We start from the raw sequence: 21,946 nt of genomic DNA on the forward strand, positions 1-21,946 counted from the left end.
CACTCTACCACCTTCCTCAAAGCCTTCTTGCCCCTGGGCATTCCCTGCCTCTATCATCCCTTCCTCTAAGAGTCCCAGCTCCTTGACCTATCGGCTGTCTCCCAGAAAACCAGTGTTTGGAGCAATAAGACTATTTTTGCTTGAGTTTTTTTTTCTAAGAAAAGGTTAAGAGCATTGTGGGGATCTTTATGCTGTTGCGGTTTACCTTCTTAGAAAACAGTTATTAATAGGATGGATGTCTGAGTTTCAGCATCAGAGTATCTTTCGGAAACTTGGAACAGGAAGAGTTCGGCCTCCACTGCCTAAGGAGGGGGCCCCTCACTCTCTGCCCTCACCTTGCTTCATGCTGCCTGGGTTTCCAGCCCGCCCATCAAGTGCCCCACTCAACTTTGATCCTGCTTGCGCCACCACCGCCCACATATCTGGGGGCACTTGTCACTCTTGGGTTATTGCTCTCCCTTGACTCCTTTCCCCATCCTTGGTCTGTCTGGTGGCCCCCTGACAGGCACAGCACTACTGGAGTTGCCTAGGAATTGGCAATGTGACAACAGCCAAGGTTGAGGCTGAGGCCCAGGGATGGCGCCTCGGCCATCCTCCCACAGTGGGCTGAGACACAGCCTTTGGAATGCCAAGCCCATCTCTGATCCTGCCCGCTAGTCTTAGAGGACAGGGAGTCCTGTCTAGAGAGACGCTTCAGAGGGGAAACTAGGAGGTGGGACTTGAGGGTTGGCTAACGTAAGCTTCCACAGCCACCATCAAGTGGTGACTCCACTGCCACTGGTTGCCCAGGGGTCCCCACATCTTTTTCCATGAGAACCCACAGGGGAAAGGGAGTTTGTAGAGGAATATTTTAAAGAAATCTTTTGTGCCTTTCATCAGAGCACGAGAGTAGGTTGCAATGATTTTAACATTTGTGTGGGGTTGACTCAGGTGCAAGGGAGGTTTTAGCCCAGGCCAAAGTTAGTTTAAAATACTACATAAAAATCCATTTTTCTTTTTTTTTTTTTTGCACAGAAGCTGGTGATCTAGGACCTACACGTGAACAGCTTTATATCAATATTTTTGTACTTGGCTTTCTTAGGTGGGTTTGATACATTATATTTAAGTTCCTTGAACACCATGGATCCCCCTAATGTGGATGAATGACTGAGGCTTTTTAAATTCAGGGACATTTGTGTGAATAAAGTTTTTTGATGGGGTCAAAGAAGCCAAAGAAAAAAGAAGGAAGGAAGGAAGGAAGGAAGGAAGGAAGGAAGGAAGGAAGGAAGGAAAGAAGGAAGGAAGGAAGGAAGGAAGACTCTACTATCAGTTGGTACATGGTAAAGGCTGAAATTACCAAGTCTAATCTGTAATTACTTGGTTGTGTGCTTTTGTTTTGTGTTTTACAATGATACTGCCAATAACATGGTCAGCTTTGTACAGCTTTTCTTTTTTTCAACATTTAATTTTTTATTGAAGTATAACTGACATACAATGTTATTAGTTTCAGAGGTATCACATATTGATTTGATAATTCTATACACTACTCAATGCTCACCATGATAAGTGTAGTCACCATCTGTCACCATATATTATTACAACATTATTGATGGTATTCCTTATGTTGTACTTTTCATCTTTGTGACTTACTTACTTTATAACTGGAAATTTAAAGTTTGTACCTCTCAATCTATTTTGCCTATCCCCCCATCTTCTTCCCATCTAGCAACCACCAGTTTGTTCTCTGTATTTAAGTCTGTTTGGTTTTTTGTTCATTCATTTGTTTTTTTTAGATTCCACATGTAAGTGAAATCATATTCTCATGTGTGTAAAAAGGACTCTAAATAACTGAATGTTTTTAGAAGATGCACATAAAGAAGAAAAATATATGTAAAAAATTAAGCATGTAAAATAGAAAGGAAACTGGCCTGAGGTTCCACTTACAAGTCTAAAAGGATTTCAAGGTTCAAATTTAATCTCTATTTAGTTCAGTTTTACTTAAATATTTTTAATATTTTAATAAGCTGGTAGATAATTTTTAAAGTGTGTCTTTTTCCTCCTTACCTCCAAATAAAAGAGGAAAAGTCAGAATGAAAACAATTGAATATCAAAGTAATCTTGCCATAAAAGACAGAGTTGATGCCGTCACTTTAAATATCAATTCAAAAAAGAAATAGTAAACATTAAAGACATCTAGGTAACACACAGTCTTTTGAAGTATTAAATGAAGAGGTGACTCCCCACAGTTTGGGCATTCTGGAACACTTTAATTGGATTTCTTACCACTTTCTCACCTAAGTATTATGCTAGATACTATAGAATGTAAATTTGCTACTTATTAAAACCATTTTTATTTTGAAAGATTTATCATTTTTATTGAGGAAAGAAATGTGAATCACTAACAGGAAATGGATGGAGAAAAACACATAAGTATTCATTCAATCCCCACATACTTATCGTCAGTCTTTGCAGTTTTGCCTGCCTCAGGCCCTGGGAATGGGACTGTGAGCAAACATAAAACAGGTTTTGGTCTCTGACCTCATCATTTACTAGGTGGACAACATTAGGCAGGTTAGTTAACCTCTAACATATTAGTTTCTTCATTTATGAAATGTTCCATATAAGGTCTTAAGAATTATAAATAAAAGGCCCCTGAGTGGCTCAGCCAGTTGAGCATCTGCCTTCGGCTCAGGTCATGATCCCAGGGTCCTGGGATTGAGTCTTGCATCAGGCTCCCTGCTCCTTATGAAGTCTGCTTCTCCCTCTGCTCCTCCTTCTACTTGTTCTCTCAATCTCTCTCTCTCTCTCTCTCAAATAATAAAATATTTTAAAAAATTAGAAATAAAATAAAGGAACATCTAAAACAGTACCTGGCCCATCTTATATATTTAATAAATGATAGTTGTGATTTGTGGTTATGTTTATGTCATAAGTTGCTGCCAAAGGAATAGAGAGTTTAGTGTCCTACAAACCACAGAGGGTATGAGTAAAGATCATTTTTAAGAGGCAGGATTATTATATTAATTTGAATTAATGTTGCAATATATAAGCACTTCCAGCTTCATTTCTTGTGTGCTTAATATCCCAGGATCCTAGGGATATCAAGAACAGAAATTAATGGGGCACCTGGGTGACTCAGTAGTTAAGTGTCTGCCTTTGGCTCGGGTCATGATCCCAGGGTCCTGGGATCGAGCTCTGCATCAGGCTCCCTGCTCAGCGGGAAGCCTGCTTCTCCCTCTCCCAATCCCCCTGCTTGTGTTCTCTCTCTGTGTGTCAAATAAATCAATAACATCTTTAAAAAAGAACAGAAATTAATATATAATTGATTCGCTGGTTTATAGAGTCACTGAGATCCAGCACAATTTCTACAGATATTTTTTTCCCAGATTGGGAAACAGATCCTAAGCTTCATACGGAAATCCAAAGGACTAAGAAGAGCCAATTTCAATGTAAAGAACAAAGTTAGAGAATTTACTCCAACAGATGTATTCATTATTAAGGTGGAGTAATCAAGACAGAGGGTTACTGGAGTAAAGACAGGCAAATGGACCAGATAAATTCATGTATATTTGTACACCTGATTTAGAAAACTTTAGTTCTTCAGAGCACTGAAGGAAAAGGCAATCTTTTCAATGTGTACTGAATAAATTAGGTAGCAATGTGGGAAAAAAAACAAAATTTGCCCCTATTTCACAGCTTTCAAAAATAATAAATTCCAGATAGATTGTACCTGGAATGTAAAAGATTCAAACAATAAAGCTTCTCTAAGTTAATATAATAATAGCTTCACGTTGTGGAAGTGAGAAAGTTCTCTTTAATAATACACAAAAATTACTAACTATAAGGGGAAATACTTAAAAATGGGCTGTACCCAAATTAAGGATTTCTGTTTATCAAAGATACCAAAATGATGATCAAAGTCATCACTGAATCATCATTAGTGAATGGGAGGAAAACATACATATCACATTTAATGAATATAACATTTACTGATTGCTTACTATGTACCATGCACTATGCCAGATGTTCAACAGTGTGTGTGTGTGTGTGTGTGTGTGTGTGTGTGTGTGTGTGTGTGTAGGGGCCATGTCTATTTTGTTTTCAAAGCAGTACCTGGTTCATAGATCCTCAAAAACTACTCGATAAACAAAATAAATGAATTTAAAATTGGTATAACACATGTAGAAATAAAAAGACTAAAGGAATGACAGAACTATGGATTCAGATGAAATTATTCATGAAAAGTTGATAATGTGTTTCATGATGAGGGGAAATAAACAACATAAGAAAAGAAAACAAACCCCAAAGATCCAGAGACCGTGGAGCAAGTGACTAAAAGTCACAATTCTGGCAATGATAACAGCATCTAGTCAACAGTTCTTCAACTATAGGTCTCTGTATTAATTTCCCCAGAAACTATGCAATGAAAACCTATGAATGTTTAATTTTCCCAATCCAATATAATTTGATAAAATTCACAAAGATAAATATAAATTACTAAAACAATTCCTTATATTTATATACCCCCGAAATATCCCCACCTTCAAGAAGAAGTAAAAAGGAGATATTGATATCAGGAGATCAATATGAAAAATGCAAGCAAAAAAACTGCATTTGTGTTTTTACATTGTACTATGAACACAGTGCTGGTGTAGCAGTACATCATTTGGTCACCAATCTTACATGCATTAACTGTGGGCACATGATGTACTATGGATGATTCCTATTGGAAAAATGAAGAATTATACAAACAGTTGCCTGTGTCTAGGATGAGATGATTCAAGCATGTACCTGCAAAGGAAATCAACTCACCTCCTAGAATGAGCAAAGCAGTAATGATCACACCTAACAATGCTGTCACCCACAAAATATCAGCATCTTTCCACCAGCCTTCAAATGGTCTTTTCTCATATGAGGTAAGAAGTAGAACATTTTATAAATACATATATTTTCTAATAAAACATATTATAAACCACATAGAGAGTGTTGTAACACTTGAAGGAAGTGTTGTACATCCAGGAGTTGCAAAAGTAAAGATACCAGGTGATGATGTACAAGTCATTAAAAATAGTGATTATAAAAGAGATCTTATTTACAAGGCATTGCTATTTTAAAGAAGGTCTCCCAGGCCTCATGGGATAATCAGTTTCTGAAGTCTTTTTTTTTTTTTTTAAAGATTTTGTTCATTCACTTGACAGAGAGAGAGAGACAGCGAGAGAAGGAACACAGGCAGGGGGAGTGGGAGAGGAAAAAGCAGACTTCCCCCTGAGCAGGGAGCCCGATGCGGGGCTTGATCCCAGGACCGTGGGATCATGACCTGAACCGAAGGCAGACCCTTAATGACTGAGCCACCCAGGCACCCCTCTGAAGTCTTAACATTACATAAATTAAGCAATTAAAATATTGACCTTTTTCCCCCTTATTTGAGAATCTCCTGGGTATTCCAATTAAATTAGTAAGAAAAAAATACACTTGCATGGACAAATCAAAATATTTTTGAGTTGGGACAAGTGTCCTTTGACCCTGTACATCTACAACATCAGGGCATATTCTCTAGTCAACACTTCTTCAACTATAGGTCTCTGTATTAATTTCCCCAGAAACTATGCAATGAAAACCTATGAATGTTTAATTTTCCCAATCCAATATAATTTGATAAAATTCACAAAGATAAATATAAACTACTAAAACAATTCTTTATAATTATATACCCCCGAAATATCCCCACCTTCAAGAAGAAGAAAAAAGAAGAATAGGCTTATTCTTTGGGCTGAAAAATACCTTTTAATTCTTTATGATATTATAGGCGTTTTTAACATACCTGAAGAGATATGACCTAGTAAAAGCTGTCATGAACTTTATGAGCTTCATGTGTAGCAGAAAATACGAAGTGTTCAACAGTACAATTCTAATGGTTTCCATAGCATTACCCTAGTATCTGTAATGAACAATTCTTGTTGAGTGAAACTAACTGCTCCCCCCACCCCCCCAGAGCCACCAAAACCACTGTGTGAGACGAACAAAACCCGTGACCCACCAACTGCTGTGGTAGGCTTCTTAAGCAAGCCAGACCAACCAGAGTTCCAGTGTGGGATTTTTAGAATATAAATTAAGGGAAAAGGAATACTCCTTCTTGAGTGTCAAATCTTACTCACTGAGTCCCCAAGGTTCTGACTCCAAAACTCCACTGTAGTGATGGAGAAAAGACAAAAAAAAAAAAAAGCTTCTGGGGGTTTGACTTTATTGGTCCTTTCTGAAATACACATCTGATCCTACCATCCTGCTTAGAAATCTTCAATAGAGGGGCACCTGGGTGGCTCAGGAAGTTAAGCCTCTGACTCGTGGTTTAGACTCAGGTCATGATTTCAAGGTCGTGTGATCAAGCCCCAAGTCAAGCTCCACACTCGGCCAGGATTCTGAGATTCTCTCTCTTCCCCTCCTGCTCACACACTTCCTCTCTAAAATAAATAAATAAATCTTAAAAAAAAAATCTTAAATACATCCTTACTGATTCAAAGACCCTTGAACTAAACTATATGCCATTACACTACAATAAAAAACTTCCGTAAAATACAGATCTATTCACTACACATGGTGTCCACATGAGCTGGCATAGCTTTTTTCAAAGCATAGCTTTCTTGATAAAAGAAACCGTGAATTCATTTGCATTCCGCTGCAAGCTCTTTATATCATCATGTATTTGTAACTAATGGTACACACACTGACACTTTATACTGCACTGATACATAACTCGGTCAGTGTTTTTTCTTCTGAAGGCCACAGAGTAAATATTTTAGGTTTTGTGGGCATAAGGTCTCTGTTCAAACTATTAAACTTCTGTCTTTGTAGCATGAAAGCATCCATAGACTGCTTAAATGAATGGTTATGGCCATGCTCCAATAAAACTATATTTACAAAAAAGGCTTCAGGCCAGAATTGGCCCATAGACCATACTTTGCTCACACTATTCTATGGATAAAGTCTCCATTCATCGGGATCAGAGGAGTACTTTCTATAAAAATATCTGGCATCAGCTATCACATATTACTTTACTCAGACACCCAGGTTTATAGCTGTTGTAATGTTCATGTAATGACTTGAATACATCAGGCACTTTCTTTTCTGTTTCCCGTGTATCTGTCCTTCTCCTGGGCATACTCATAACCTCTGCTCTTGGTCTGTCCTCTATACTACTTTGATTTTTCCTCCACAACATATCTCAGATATGTCTTATTTCTAAGAAGGCTTAGACTCAAGTCCTTGGTTCAAAATTACCTACTCACCTAGGACTTTCATAGCATCTATACATAACTTTTTGAATGTCTTCTTTGTGTTGCATTTTAATTCACTGAATATCAAGCTTTATTCCCCAGCAGATTCTATACATATCAAGGCATATATTTTAACTCATTTAGCTACATCACCTTGTGAATCCAAAAAACCTTGTAAAGTGGCTTAAACTCAATTGGTACTCAATAAATATTTCCCAAATCTGTTGCTGAAGATTAAATAAAAGTGTTAGAGAATTCTGGCTTTTCTATATCAAAATTCTCCTTTACAAGTGCAAGGCATTTCAATTACAAAAAAAAAGGACTTACAATTTTAGCAGAGTGCTTTTGGGTTTCTCTTTCCTAGTCTCATGAAATAAAAATGAAGTAATGAACAACATGTGCTGAAATTTTATACAACCATCTGGGGGGTTTTCCCAACTCAAAATTCAATATCACATGTATCAAAGCCAACTATTTTAATTAGGAGCCCCCACAGTTCCTGTTTCAATACTGTATGACATTCACTGCAGAAAATCTTTGTTAAGGCAAGTAGAAACACACACACAAAAATAACAATGGATAAATTTTAAAGTCGAAGAAATTACACTATGTAGTTGTATTTATTTATTTTCTAATTTCAAAACAGAAATTTTAAAGGCTCACTAAAGTAATCATATTCTTTGTAAAACAGATTTTAGGCCAAAAAACACTGGTTTCTGAGATGTCTATAAAAAAGTATTTGAGATTTTTAGATCAGTTTTTAAATTGTAATCTATCAATTAGAGAGTATTAATGATAGTTTGTTGTTCAATGTTTGTAACAAAGCTGAGAAGCTGGGATCATAACCACACTACTTCACAGATAAGGAAAATTAAATAATTTGCTACTGCTAATTCCTTCTGTGAGTATTGAAATCACGATGACACTTAGATCCTTCTCCCCATGTTTTATATTATAAACTAGTTGTCCTCTAAGTGTGATGTCAGAACCAGCCACATTAGGATTACCTGGCAACTAACTTTAATCACCAGATCTTGGGCCCTATCTCAGACATACTGAATCAAGAACTCTGATGTAGAGCTCAGCAGTCTGTTTAACAAATTCTTCAGCTTAATCTGGCGCATGCTAAATTTTGAGACCCACTGCTCAAAACCATTTACACTAACATCTAAAAGAGTATCTACAATTCCAAGTTGCCAATTCAAGATGCTAATCCAAAAGAAATACTTAGAAAAACAGACTTTCAAGCTTAATTCTTTTTCCCAAAATGAACACTCTGTGGAAAATAACTTTAAATAATTTCTTAACACTTGTTTTTACAACACCTCATTTTCTATTATATACTGTGTAGAACACAGGCACTATACTATATTCTAGCAAGAAAAGAGAAAAATTTGGCTGAGAGAGCTATGGGTTGGAATTCTTAGTCAAATATATTTAAGAAATTCAATGAGCAATGCCAGGATACCATTTAGAACACACACATACACACATAGATTTGATGTAAATAATTCTTTAGTTCTGTCATCAGTTGTCCATTATGCCTTTTGTTAGTAACTCATACATCCTTAATGTATTTCACCAAAAAAAAAAATGTCTGGCATATGATAAGTCCTTAACTAAATATCTGTCAAGTGAATGAATAAAACAAACAAACAAAACAACTGACAAATTGCTTTGGAGAATCACTAGATAAAATAATACCTCCAATAAAAATTTTTGACCTAGATTTCAAAACAAATTAATTTAAATTTTTGAGAATTTAAAAATAATTTTTAAAATTATACTTTATCAGAAATGACTATTATTAATGCAAGAATTTATTCACATGTTACTGTGAATGAAAGTTCTATTTGTTTCAGACAAATTTGTTCCAGGTTCCAAGGCAAAGGAAGTTATCAGGGATAAAGAATGGTATTACATAATGATAAAGAGGTCAACAGTCCAAGAAGACATAATAATCCTTAATGTATATGAGCTTAACAAGAGTATCAAACTATGTGAGGCAAAAACAGAATTGAAAATAAAAGCAAAAAACAAAAACAGATGAATTCACTATCATAGTTAAGGACTTCAACACACCTCTATCAGAAATGGACACATTTCACAGGCAAAAGATCAGTAAGGACAAAGGTGAACTCAACATCATTAGTCAGATGAATATAACTGACATCGACAGACTACTTTATCCAGTAACCTCAAAGTATACATTCTTCTCAAGCTCACACGAACATTCACATCTAATAAGGACTGTTAAACAAAACATACAAAAAATTCTTTTTTTTTAAGATTTTATTTATTTATTCATGAGAGACAGACAGAGAGAGAGAGAAAGGCAGAGGGAGAAGTAGGATCCCCTCTGAGCAGGGAGCCTGATGCGGGACCCGATCCCAGGACCCTGGGATCATGACCTGAGCTGAAGGCAGACGCTTAACCATCTGAGCCACCCAGGCGCCCCATACAAAAAATTCTTAACACTCAACAATAAGAAAACAAATAACCTGATTAAGAAATGGGCCAGGTTTTAGAACTGTCTCTGTCCATCGTGGGTTGTGTGGAGTTAGCTTGTGGGGGTCTATAAGACCTGAAAATGGAGAGCCTCTTTGCTTCCCAGCAACTGCACCCAGTGGCCTCGTGGCAGTCACCATGTCACAAAATAATTATTTTGAGTTGCCCTAGAAGCGCTATGGCTGTTATATGGATTACCATGAGAAAAAGAGAAAGAAGGAAGGTCAAGAGGCTCATGAACGTTCAAAGAAGGCAAAAAAGATGAAAGCTAAGCTCTACCATAAACATCACCACACTGGGAAAATACAAACAAAAAAGACTCAAGATGCATGAAAAGACAAACACCAAACAAAAGAAGATGAAAAGTCTCCACAAGGAGCAGCACCTGCATATCAACTGGACAGGAAGACACAGTCCAGAGCTAAAGTACTTTCTAACAAGATTAAACAAAAACAAAAAGAGAAGGTGGGAAAATGAGAAGTCCCTTTGCCCAAAGTTTGTGCCCAGGGAGAAACAGAAATATGAGAAGTTGTTAGAACAAGGAAGAGAAAGGAGAGAGCATGGAAGAAGATGGTTACAAATGTCTGCTTTGTTGGAAATGGCTTAACTCGAAAACCATCCAAATATGAGAGATTCATTAGGCCAATGGGCTTAAAAGTCAAAAAGGCCCATGTAACAGCCTGAACTGAAAGCCACCTTTTGCCTGCCGATACTTGGTGTAAAAAAGAATCCCTCATCCCAACTATATACAACTTTGGGTGTTACTACCAAAGATACTGTCATTGAGGTGAATGTGAGTGAGATGGGCTTTGTGACACAAGCAGGCAAGGTTATTTGGGGAAAATACGCCCAGGTTACCAACAATCTTGAAAACGATGGAAGTATAAATGCAGTCTTGCTGGTTTGACAGTAGTTTCAGACAAATAACTCCTTATAATTACTGAGGACTACACACAAATCAGGAAAAACCACCATTACTGTGGTGGTTCTGAATACCACTAAACAGCCTAACATATCTACAGTCATCAAGAGAACTATTTATCCTATTGTAACATGCATTAAAATAGCCCAGTTAGAAAAAGAGAGAGAGAAAGGAAGAAGAAGAAAAAAGAAATGAGCCAAACACCTGAACAGACACCTCACCAAAGAAAATATACAGTTGGCAAAAAATAAGCATATGAAAAGATGCTCCATACATATGTCATCAGGGAAATGCAAATTAAAATGGGATGTTGGGACTCCTGGGTGGCTCAGTTGGTTAAGCATCTGCCTTCGGCTCAGATCATGATCCCAGGGTTCTGGGATCAAGTACCACATCAGACTCCTTGCTCAGTGGGGAGCCTGCTTCTCCCTCTGCCTGCCGATACCCCTGCTCTTGTGCTCTTTCTCTCTCTCTTTCTGACAAACAAATAAATAAAATCTTTAAAATAAATAAATAAAATAAAACAACGAGATGTTACTATATGCCTATGAAAATAGTCAAAATCCAGAAACTAACACAACCAAATGCTGGCAAGGATGTACAGTAACAGGAATTCTCATACATTAATGGTGGGAATGCAAAACTTCACAGCCAGTTAAAAGGACTGTTTGGTAGTTTCCTACAAAACTGAACACATTCTTATTCATATGATCCAGAAATTATGCTCCTTGGGATTTAGCCAAAGGAGATAAAAACTTATGTCCAGACAGAAACCTGCACGTGGATGTTTAGAGCAACTTTATTCACAATTGCCAAAATTTGGGAGCACCCAAGCGTCCTTCTATAGGCGGATAAACTTTGGTACACTGAACTATGGATTATTATTCAGCACTAAAAAGAAATGAACTATCAAACCATGAAAAGACAAGGAGGAAACTTAAGTGCATATTATTAACAGAAAGAAGCCAAATTGAAAAGGCTACATAATGTATGACTCCAACTATATGACATTCTAAAAAAGGTAAAACTATGGGGACAGTATAAGGTTAGTAATTGCCAGGGCTTTGGTGGAGAGGAGGGAAGAATGAATAGGCCGAGCAGAGGATTTTTAGGACAATGAAGGTACTCTCTATTAATGGTGGATAGATGTCATTATACATCTGTCCACACCCATAGAATAACACTGAGAGTGAACTATAATGTAAAATATGGGTATTTTGCATGTAATTTAAGTCCATCAGTTGTAACAAATACAATGGTATTAATTCTAGGGAACGAAGCAGGGTTCATCTTGCACAAAAGAGAAGAATCTATAAATACAGAAGCTGATACAAAGCAGGGCTTGATGTATCACAGATGCATTACAAATAGAAGTGGGGAGAAGACACAAAATTACTTGAAAATTAAAAAATTTCAAAATGTTATACAAATGATATAGCCATTAGTTTACTGATTTCAATGTCAGGCAAAAATAACTAAAAGAGAATTCTTAATATTTCCTGAAACAATAACAGCCAGGCATGTTTGTAGTAAATACATTTATTTATTAAGACTGAATGGATTTTTAAAAAATTCAATCATTCCAGCACTGATCTATAAGGATATTTATTCAAAACTTTACTTGTAACTTCCTTGGACTTTTGAAAGTTCCATATAATACAACTAGCAAATTAGATTCTGCTTACTAGAGTCATGATATTCTCCAAATTTATGAAATGGACTTATAAAATTATATGATTGTGAAATTCACAGTAAGCATAAAAAAATATAAGATACAGCCAAAACGGAGGTAGGAGCAAGATGGCAGAGGTGTAGGAGACCTAAATTTCCTCTGGTCCCAGGAATTCAGCTAGATAGGGATCAAACCATTCTGAACACCTACGAACTCAACAGGAGATCGAAGAAAACAATAGCAGCAACTCTCTGAACAGAAAAGCAACCACTTTCTGGAAGGTAGGACGTGCAGAGAAGTGAATCCAAGGCGATATTCGGGAAGATAGATGGCTGGGGGAGGGAGCCTCCGTCAGCCGCTAATGGCAAGTGATAGAGTCGCAGAGCACAAAATCAGAACTTCTAGAAGTCTGCTCCACTGAGGGACATCACTCCAGCAGCTAAGCGGGGGGTGGAACCCTCACTGGGACAGTATGGTCTCAGGACCCTCGGAGTCACAGAAAGACCAGGGGTGCCTCAGTGCGGCAGAGCTCCCAAGTATCGGAGCAGGGAAGCCAGCTGCAGAGATGGAGCCGAGGAGTGGGCTCTGAGCTCGGGGTTAACATCAACTGTGATCCGTGGCACAGTCGGCCCACTGCTCTTCTAGTAGGGACCCGACAAGCAGCAGATCTGGGGAGACTCCCCTTCCTCCCCTGGTAGGAGCGGTGTGGGAGCATACTACACGGATCTACTGGGTTTGGAGACTTCACATGGGGTCATGTGCCAGAGATAGAAATGCTCGGTCACAGGCCAGGTGAGCGCAGAGTGAGGCCAGAGACCAGGAAGATGGGACTGATTGACTACTTTTCTCTGGGGGCTCACTGAGGAGTGGGGCCCTGAGTTCTCAGCTCCTCCTGGGCAGAAATTGGGAGGCCGCCATTTTCACTCTCATCTTCCAAGGCTGTCCAAAAAGTTTGCAGGGAACAAAAGCTCCCGAGAGCAAACCAGAGCAGATTATTTAGCCCATCCGGCAAGGGAGGGCAATTCCGCCTCTGGCAAAGACATCTATGAACCACAGCAAAAGGCCCCTCCCCCAGAAGAACAGCAAGAACTCCCAGCCAAGATCAAGTTTACCGATCAATGAGAAGGGCATAACTCCAGCATTAGGGGAATACAGCACATAGAATTCATGGCTTTTTTCACATGATTCTTTAGTCTTTCAAAGTCAATTTTTTAAATACTTTTTTAAAATTTTTTTTCCCCTTTTCAAGCAACATCTTATTAACCCCCTTTTTTAAAAAAGTCTTTTTATTTTTCATTTTTAGAGTCATATTCTATCCCTTCACAGGAATTAACCTTATATTTGGGGTGTGTGTGTGTGTGTGTGTGTGTGTGTGTGTGTGTGTGTGTGTATGTTGTTCTCTCTTTAAAATTTTGGGATACAGTTTCTTCTAACAGACCAAATATACCCTAAATCTCTAGTGTATGGGTTTCTTCTAGTCTCCTGCCTGATCACATTCTCTCCCCTTTTATCCTTTTTGTTAAATCTTTTTTCAACGAACTTATCAATTCCTTTTATAAAATCTTTTATACTTTTCATATTTACAATCATAATCCATCCCTTCATATTTACCCTTATTTGTGTGTGTGTGTGTGTGCGCGCGTGTGTGTATATATATATATAAGCTTTTTTTTCTTTAAATTTTGGTAGGCACTTTCTTCTAACAGACCAAAATATGCCCAAAATCCAGCGTGTGGCACTGATCTATGCACCAGCCTGATCAAATTTGATCATATACTATTTTGTTTGTTTGATCTTATTCTTTTTCTTTTTTTTCTTTTTTCTTTCTTTCCATTTCCCCTGGTTTCAGGTCTCTTCTGATTTGCTTAGTGTATATTTTCTGGGGTTGTTCTTACCCTGTTAGCATTTTGTTCTCTCATTCATCTATTCTCCTCTGGACAAACTGAAAAGACAGAAAAAAATCACCTCAACAAAAAGAACAAGAGACAATACTGACAGCCAGGAATCTAATCAATATGGACATTAGTAAGATGTTGGAACTAGAGTTCAGAATGACGATTTTAAAGATACTAGCTGGGCTTGAAAAACGCATGGAAGATATTAGAGAAACCATTTCTGAAGAAATATAAGAACTAAAATCTAACCAAGTCGAAATCAAAAAGGCTACTAATGAGAACGATCAAAAATAGAGGCGCTAAGTGCTAGGATAAATGAGGCAGAGGAGAGAATTAGTGATATAGAAGACCAAATGATGGAAAAAAAGAAGCTGAGAAAAAGAGAGATAAACGACTACTGGATCACGAGGGCAGAATTCGAGAGATAAGTGATACCATAAGACGAAATAACATCAGAATAATTGGGATCCCAGAAGAAAGAGAGGGAGGGGCAGAAGGTATATTGGAGCAAATTATAGCAGAGAACTTCCCTAATGTGGGGACGGAAACAAGCATCAAAATCCAGGAGGCACAGAGAACCCCTCTCAAAATCAATAAAAATAGGTCAATAACCTGATATCTAATAGTAAAACTTACGAGACTCAGAGACAAAGAGAAATTCCTGAAAGCAGCTCGGAACAAGAGATCTGTAACCTACAATGTTAGAAACATTAGACTGGCAACAGATCTATCCACAGAGACCTGGCAGGCCAGAAAGGACTGGCATGATATATTAAGAGCACTTAATGAGAAAAACATGCAGCCAAGAATACTATATCCAGCTAGGCTGTCATTGAAAATAGAAGGAGAGATAAAAAGCTTCCAGGACAAACAAAAACTAAAGGAATTTGCAAACACGAAACCAGCCCTACAAGAAATATTGAAAGGGGTCCTCTAAGCAAAGAGAGAGCCTAAAAGCCGCATAGATCAGAAAGGAACACAGACAATATACAGGAATAGTCACCTTACAGGCAATACAATGGCACTAAATTCATATCTTTCAATAGTTACCATGAATGTAAATGGGCTAAATGCCCCAATCAAAAGACACAGGCTATCAGATTGGATTAAAAACAAGACCCATCGATATGCTGTCTGCAAGAGACTCATTTTAAACCCAAAGACACCCCCAGATTGAAAGAGGGGGTGGAAAACCATTTACTATGCTAATGGACATCAAAAGAAAGCTGGGGTGGCAATCCTTCTATCAGACAAACTAGATTTTAAACCAAAGACTGTAATAAGAGATGAGGAAGGACACTATATCCTACTTAAAGATCTATCCAACAAGAAGATCTAACAATTGTAAATATCTATGCCCCTAACATGGGAGCAGCCAATTATATAAGCCAATTAATAACAAAAGGAAAGAAACACATCGACAATACAATAATAGTGGGGGACTTTAACACCCCCCTCACTGAAATGGACAGATCAGCTAAGCAGAAGATGAGCAAGGAAATAAAGACTTTATTATTTTTTTTATTGTTATGTTAATCACCATACATGACGTCATTAGTTTGTGATGTAGTGTTCCATGATTCATTGTTTGTGCATAACACCCAGTGCCCCACGCAGAACGTGCCCTCTTTAACATCCATCACCAGGCTAACCCATTCCCCCACCCCACTTCCCTCTAGAACCCTCAGTTTGTTTTTCAAGGTTCATCATCTCTCATGGTTCGTCTCCCCCTCCGATTTACCCACCTGCATTCTTCCCTTCCTGCTTTTTTTTTTCTTAACATATATTGTATTATTTGTTTCAGAGGTACAGGTCTGTGATTCAACACTCTTGAACAATTCACAGCACTCACCATAGCACAAACCTTCCCCAATATCTATCACCCAGCCACCCCATCCCTCCCACCCCACCCCCATTACAGCAACCTTGTTTGTTTCCTGAGATTAAGAATTCCTCATATCAGTGAGGTCATATGATACATGTCTTTCTCTGATTGACTTATTTCACTCAGCATAACACCCTCCAGTTCCATCCACATCGTTGCAAATGGCAAGATCTCATTACTTTTGATGGCTGCATAATATTCCATTGTGTATATATACCACCTCTTCTTTATCCATTCATCTCTTGATGGACACCTTGGCTCTTTCCACAGTTTGGCTATTGTGGACATTGCTGCTATAAACAGTGGGGTGCATGTACCCCTTCAGATCCCTACATTTGTATCTTTGGGGTAAATACCCAGTACTGCAATTGCTGGATCATATGGTAGCTCTATTTTCAACTTTTTGAGGAACCGCCATACTGTTTTCCAGAGTGGTTGCACCAGCTTGCATTCCCACCAACAGTGTAGGAGGGTTCCCCTTTCTCCGCATCCCCACCAACATCTGTCGTTTCCTGACTTGTTAATTTTGGCCATTCTGACGGGTGTGAAGTGGTATCTTGTTGAGGTTTTGATTTGGATTTTCCTGATGCCGAGTGATGTTGAGCACTTTTTCTGAGGAATTCTTAATCTCAGGAAACAAACTGAGTGTTGCTGGAGTGGTGGGGGGTGGGAGGGATGGGGCAGCTGAGTGATAGACATTGGGGAGTGTATGTGTTATGGTGGGCGCTGTGAATTGTGTAAGACTGAAGAATCACAGACGTGTATCTCTGAAACAAATAATACATTATATGTTTAAAGAAAAAGAAAAGAAAAAGCTAGCAGGAAGGGAAAAATGAAGGGGGAGAATTAGATGGGGAGTCGAACCATGACAGACGATGGACTCTGAAAAACCAACTGAGGGTTCTAGAGGGGAGGGGGGTGGGGGGATGGGTTAGCCTGGTGATGGGTATTAAAGAGAGCACGTTCTGCGTGGAGCACTGGGTGTTATACGCAAACAGTGAATCGTGGAACACTACATCAACAACTAATGATGTAATGTCTGGTGATTAACATAATAAAATAAAATAAATATTTACTTGAAATATCAGACCAAAAAAAAAAGCCCCACGTTGAAAAAAAAAAAAGATACAGCCAAAACTTATTTTGGAATACCATATCGATGAAATCCCAGTAGTAGAAGGGATTGAAATGGTTCTATCCTTCCTCTCCCCAAAGATAATAATTGTAAGTATTGTGTAAAATATATAAAGTTAATTCAAAAATACAAACTGAGAAATTTCCAAAGCAGAAACAATCAGAGGAAAGCATAATACATACACAAACCTGCAACACAGAGTCATAAGAACAGTGAGTTTGTGGCTTTTTGATCTGAGAAAACCAACAATCTCCCTTACCCTTTGGCTTTGCTTGCAGAAAATGACACAATTATAGCCTTACTGGTGAAACGAAGCAGGGATCAGAATTCGGAAGTAATTTGAAAGGAGAAATCCTAGAAAGCCTAACAGCAAAGCTACACAGGTATAGGGGAGACAACAGGAAGTATGGCAAATTGCAGGTAGAGATCAGAGAAAACACTATGCTCAAAAACTAGAGCTATGTGGACCCAATCTTCAAAGTTGTGGTTTCTCCAGACAGTAAAATATTTAACCATATGTAATTCAAACAGCAGCAGGCACAAAGCTTTAAGTCCTTGTGGACTTGAAGTTTCAGAACAGAGAGCCTGAAACTGACAGAGCACAGATAGAGAAGGAATGCACAAAAAGGCAACAGTGGAAAGACATAAAAGCAGAGCAGAGATAGGAGTAGTTGCATATGGTGTAAGAGATAAAGTTTACAGTTAGTTGGAAACCAGGTAAATTAACCACTTATTAAAAGAAGAAACAAAAATCTTCACATGAACATGACAGAATCCAGAGTCACTAAAATGTATTACCAATAATACCCAGTTTTCAATCAAAAATTGCTAGACATGCAGAAAAATGCAGTGTGATCATTGTGGTGTAAAAAATAACCAATAGAAAATTACTTTAAGCGGGTCAAAATGTTGGACGTATCAGACCAGGATTTTATGGCACCTATCATAGATAAAGTCAATGAACTAAAGGAAAATTATTCAATAAATTGAAGAACATTATGGTATTAAGGAATGTACAGATGGATAATCTCAAGAGTAAAATGGGAACTCTAAAATAAATAACCAAACAGTAATTCAGAGACTGAAACATACAATAATGAAAATTCGAAAATAAGATGCTACATGGGCTCAACAATAGTTTGGATATCACCAAAAGGATTGAATAAACATGACAATACATCAGTAACATTATCAAATCAAGAATCACAAAGATAAATGGCTGAAAAAACTTACGAAATTAGAAACTTGTAACAATATGAAACAATCCAATATTGATATAAATGGAATCCCAGAAGAAAAGGAAAGATAAAATATTCGAAAAAATAAATGACTGGAAACCCAAAGTTTGGTAGAAAACAATATAAGGATCTAGGAAGCTTAATAATAGATGTGTAAGCCAAAGATAAAATCTGGTAAGAAAAATGATTGATTTAATAAAGACAAACATCAATATGAATAAAAATAGATAGCTGAAGTGATTGAAGATGTTGAAATTTCTGTTCAAAGTCTTCAATAAAAATAAAAAATTCTATACTCATTAAAGCTGTCTTTCAAAACTGAAAGGGAAATAAAGAAACTTTTAAATTGAAAAAAGAGGGAGTGTCATTTGCCAGACCTTTACTACTAGAAATGCTAAAAAAAAAAAAAAAAAAAATCTAAAGGATTATGTTTAGAAAGCCTGAAGAAATAACACAAGCTAGGAATTGAGATGGATTAAAATAAGTACGTTTTTAAAAATTATATATATACACAATTTTATATAGCTTACTTATATATTTTAAATTATATATGTAATGTATATATGTGTGTGGACTTTTTTTTCTCTTAATCCTGCTAAAGAAATAAGACAGAACAAAGCAAAAGTAACAACATCTTTTTGATAGGCTTATAATTCTGTAAAGATTCAGAGAGATGGTTGTTTTTTCAAATGCCAAATTTTCAACCAAAAAAAAAAAAAATCACAAGAAATATAAAACACAGGAAAGGGACTATAAGTAAATATGCCAACAAACTCAAAAAATTGAAGAGAACACTTCCTAACTCACTCTTTGAGGCCAGTATTTCCCTGATAGCAAAGATAAACACAAAGTATATAAAAAAAAAACACCCTACAGATCAATATCCCTGATAAAGATGTAAAAAAAGCTCATTCAAAATACTAATAAGCAGAATGCAGCAGGAAAGAAAAATCTACACCATGACCTAGTGGGGTTTATTCCTACAATGCAAGGATGGTTTAACATACAAAACTCAGTGTAACCCACCTCATTAACAGAATGAAGGAAAATAACCATATAATCATCTCAATTGATGCAGAAAAAGCATTTGAAAAAAACCCAACGCCCTTTCATGATAAAAAACACTCAACAAGGTAGGAACAAAAGGAAACTACGTAACATAATAAAGACCAAATATGAAAAGCCCACAGTTAACATTATACTCAGTGGTGAGAGACTGAAAGCTTTTCCTCAGAGGAACAAAACAAGGAGGACTGCTTTCACTATTGCTATTTACCATATTATTAGAAGTTCTTAAACAGAGGAATTAGGCAATGAAAAGAAATAAAAGACATCCAAATTGTAAAAAAAGTAGTAAAGTAACCTCTGCAAACAATATAATCTTACATGTAGGAAACATGAAAGCTTCCACACAAAAACAAACCTCTTAGAATAATGAAATTAAGCAAAATTGTGGAGTTCAAATCAGCATGCAAAAACCAGTTGTGTTTTCACACTAATGTTGAATAATCCACAAAGGCCTTAAAAAAAACTCTTCAATTTATAATCACATGAAAAAGGATAAAATATTTATTGTCAAACTTAGCTAAAAAGGCAAAATACCTGTATACTGAAAAACTACAAAATATTTCTGAAAGAATTTAAAAACAAATTAATGAGATTACATCCCCTGTTCATTTATCAGGAGACTTAATATTGTGAAAATGTCAATAATTCCCGAAGGAATCTATACAGTCAAAGCAATTGCTACCAAAAACCAGTAATTTTTTTACAAAAGTAAATCCATCCTAAAATTCATGTGACTCTCAAGGGACCCCAAACAACCGAAACGATCTTGAAAAAGGAGAACAAAGTTGGAGGACTCATACTTCTTGATATCAAAATTAAGAAGTATGAGTCTTCCAACTTTGTTCTCATAAAGACAAACGTCTCATAAAGACAAACATAAAGACCAATAGAATAGAATAAAGAGCACAGAAATATGCCCTCATATATGTGGTCAAATTTTGACAAGAGTATCAAGACTAGTCAATAGGGAAATGACAGTCTTTTCAATAAATGGGGCTGGGAAAACTAGTTATCCATCTGCAAAATAACTAAAGTGGATATTTACCTTACTTATAAATACAAACTAAATCAAAGCCTTAAATCTAAGAGCAATAGAACTCTCATGAGAAAAGCTAGGGCAAAGACCGCATATCTGCATTTGAAAACAATTTCTTGGAGATGACACCAAAAGCAAAGACAACAACAACAAAAAATAAATACATTGGACTAAATCAAAATTAAAGCTTTTGTGCATCAATGGACCCTACCAACAAAATGAAAAGTAAACCCACAGAATTTAAGAAAAATATTTGCAAATCATATTCTGGTAAGAGATTAAAATCCAGAATATATAAGGAACTCCTACAACTCAACAACAAAAAAATAAAAACCCAATTCAAGATGGACAAAGGACTTGAATAGACATGCAAATTACCAATAAGCACATAAAAAGATGGTAAATGTCACTATCCTTAGAGAAATGCAAAATCAAAACCATAAAACCACTTTACATGCATAAAATGGCTATTATCAAAAATAATTAGTGTTGTCAAAGAACAAGGAACACATTATATATGTAAAATTTCATGTTATATATATTTTACCACAATAAGAAAATTTTAAAAAATTATTTTAGCAGGATACAAATTCAAGTTTTTATTTTTAAAAAAATCATTAGTTCTATTGAAATCCAATATTTAGGGCACCTGGGTGGCTCAGTCGTTAAGCGTCTGCCTTCAGCTCAGGTCATGATCCCGGGGTCCCGGGATCGAGTCCCACATCGGGCTCCCTCCTCAGTGGGAAGCCTGCATCTCCCTCTCCCACTCCTGCTGCTTGTGTTCCTGCTCTCGCTATCTCTCTCTGTCAGATAAATAAATAAAATCTTTAAAAAAAAAAAAAAGAAATCCAATATTTAGTATCTTCCAATGTTTCGCTTTCTCTTGCCATAATTACATAAAAAATCATAAAGACTTTTTAATCTTAAACATCATATATATAAATACCCCTCAAATCCCCTCTAATTTACCCAGAGTATTACTATATTATAGTTTCCTACAGGTTCAATGACATGACAATGATTGAGAAGCACAGCTGTATTTAAGCCTCCTTGCCTGGTTATTGGCCAGTTAATTTAGTTGTAGGAATATAGGAACTGAAAGTTAAAGGAGAAACTGAAGGGAGCAGAAATATAGCACTCTGTCTCAAAAAAGTAGTATATGTAATAGAGAGACAACTGTGTGAAGATACTTTCATGTAAAAGGCAGTTTTGCTTAGTCTATAATCTAAAATCAGCCATAAGCCTGCTAGTGTAGGGGGATAGAAGAAAGTACATGGAGTCTGTTAGCAGGTAATAGGCTTGTCAGATGTAAATGACAATCACATGTATGCAAATGA

At 36.9% G+C, this 21,946-nt stretch overlaps 1 protein-coding gene and 1 pseudogene across 1 annotated transcript in view; one reads left to right on the top strand and one right to left on the bottom strand.

The window, feature by feature from the left end:
* The window catches only part of MALRD1 (MAM and LDL receptor class A domain containing 1), a gene marked incomplete at its 5' end in the record, with an annotated part of 844,763 nt that overhangs the window by 489,875 nt on the left and 332,942 nt on the right, over positions 1 to 21,946 (bottom strand). The gene's annotated exons all lie outside the window — the stretch shown is intronic.
* Positions 9,897 to 10,665, top strand: LOC112838988 (ribosome biogenesis protein NSA2 homolog pseudogene; annotated as a pseudogene).

This window comes from Callorhinus ursinus, unplaced genomic scaffold (genome assembly GCF_003265705.2).
Source record: "Callorhinus ursinus isolate GAN/ISIS: 27379988/994484 unplaced genomic scaffold, GSC_fseal_2.0 scaffold63, whole genome shotgun sequence".
NCBI classification, from domain to species: domain Eukaryota; kingdom Metazoa; phylum Chordata; class Mammalia; order Carnivora; family Otariidae; genus Callorhinus; species Callorhinus ursinus.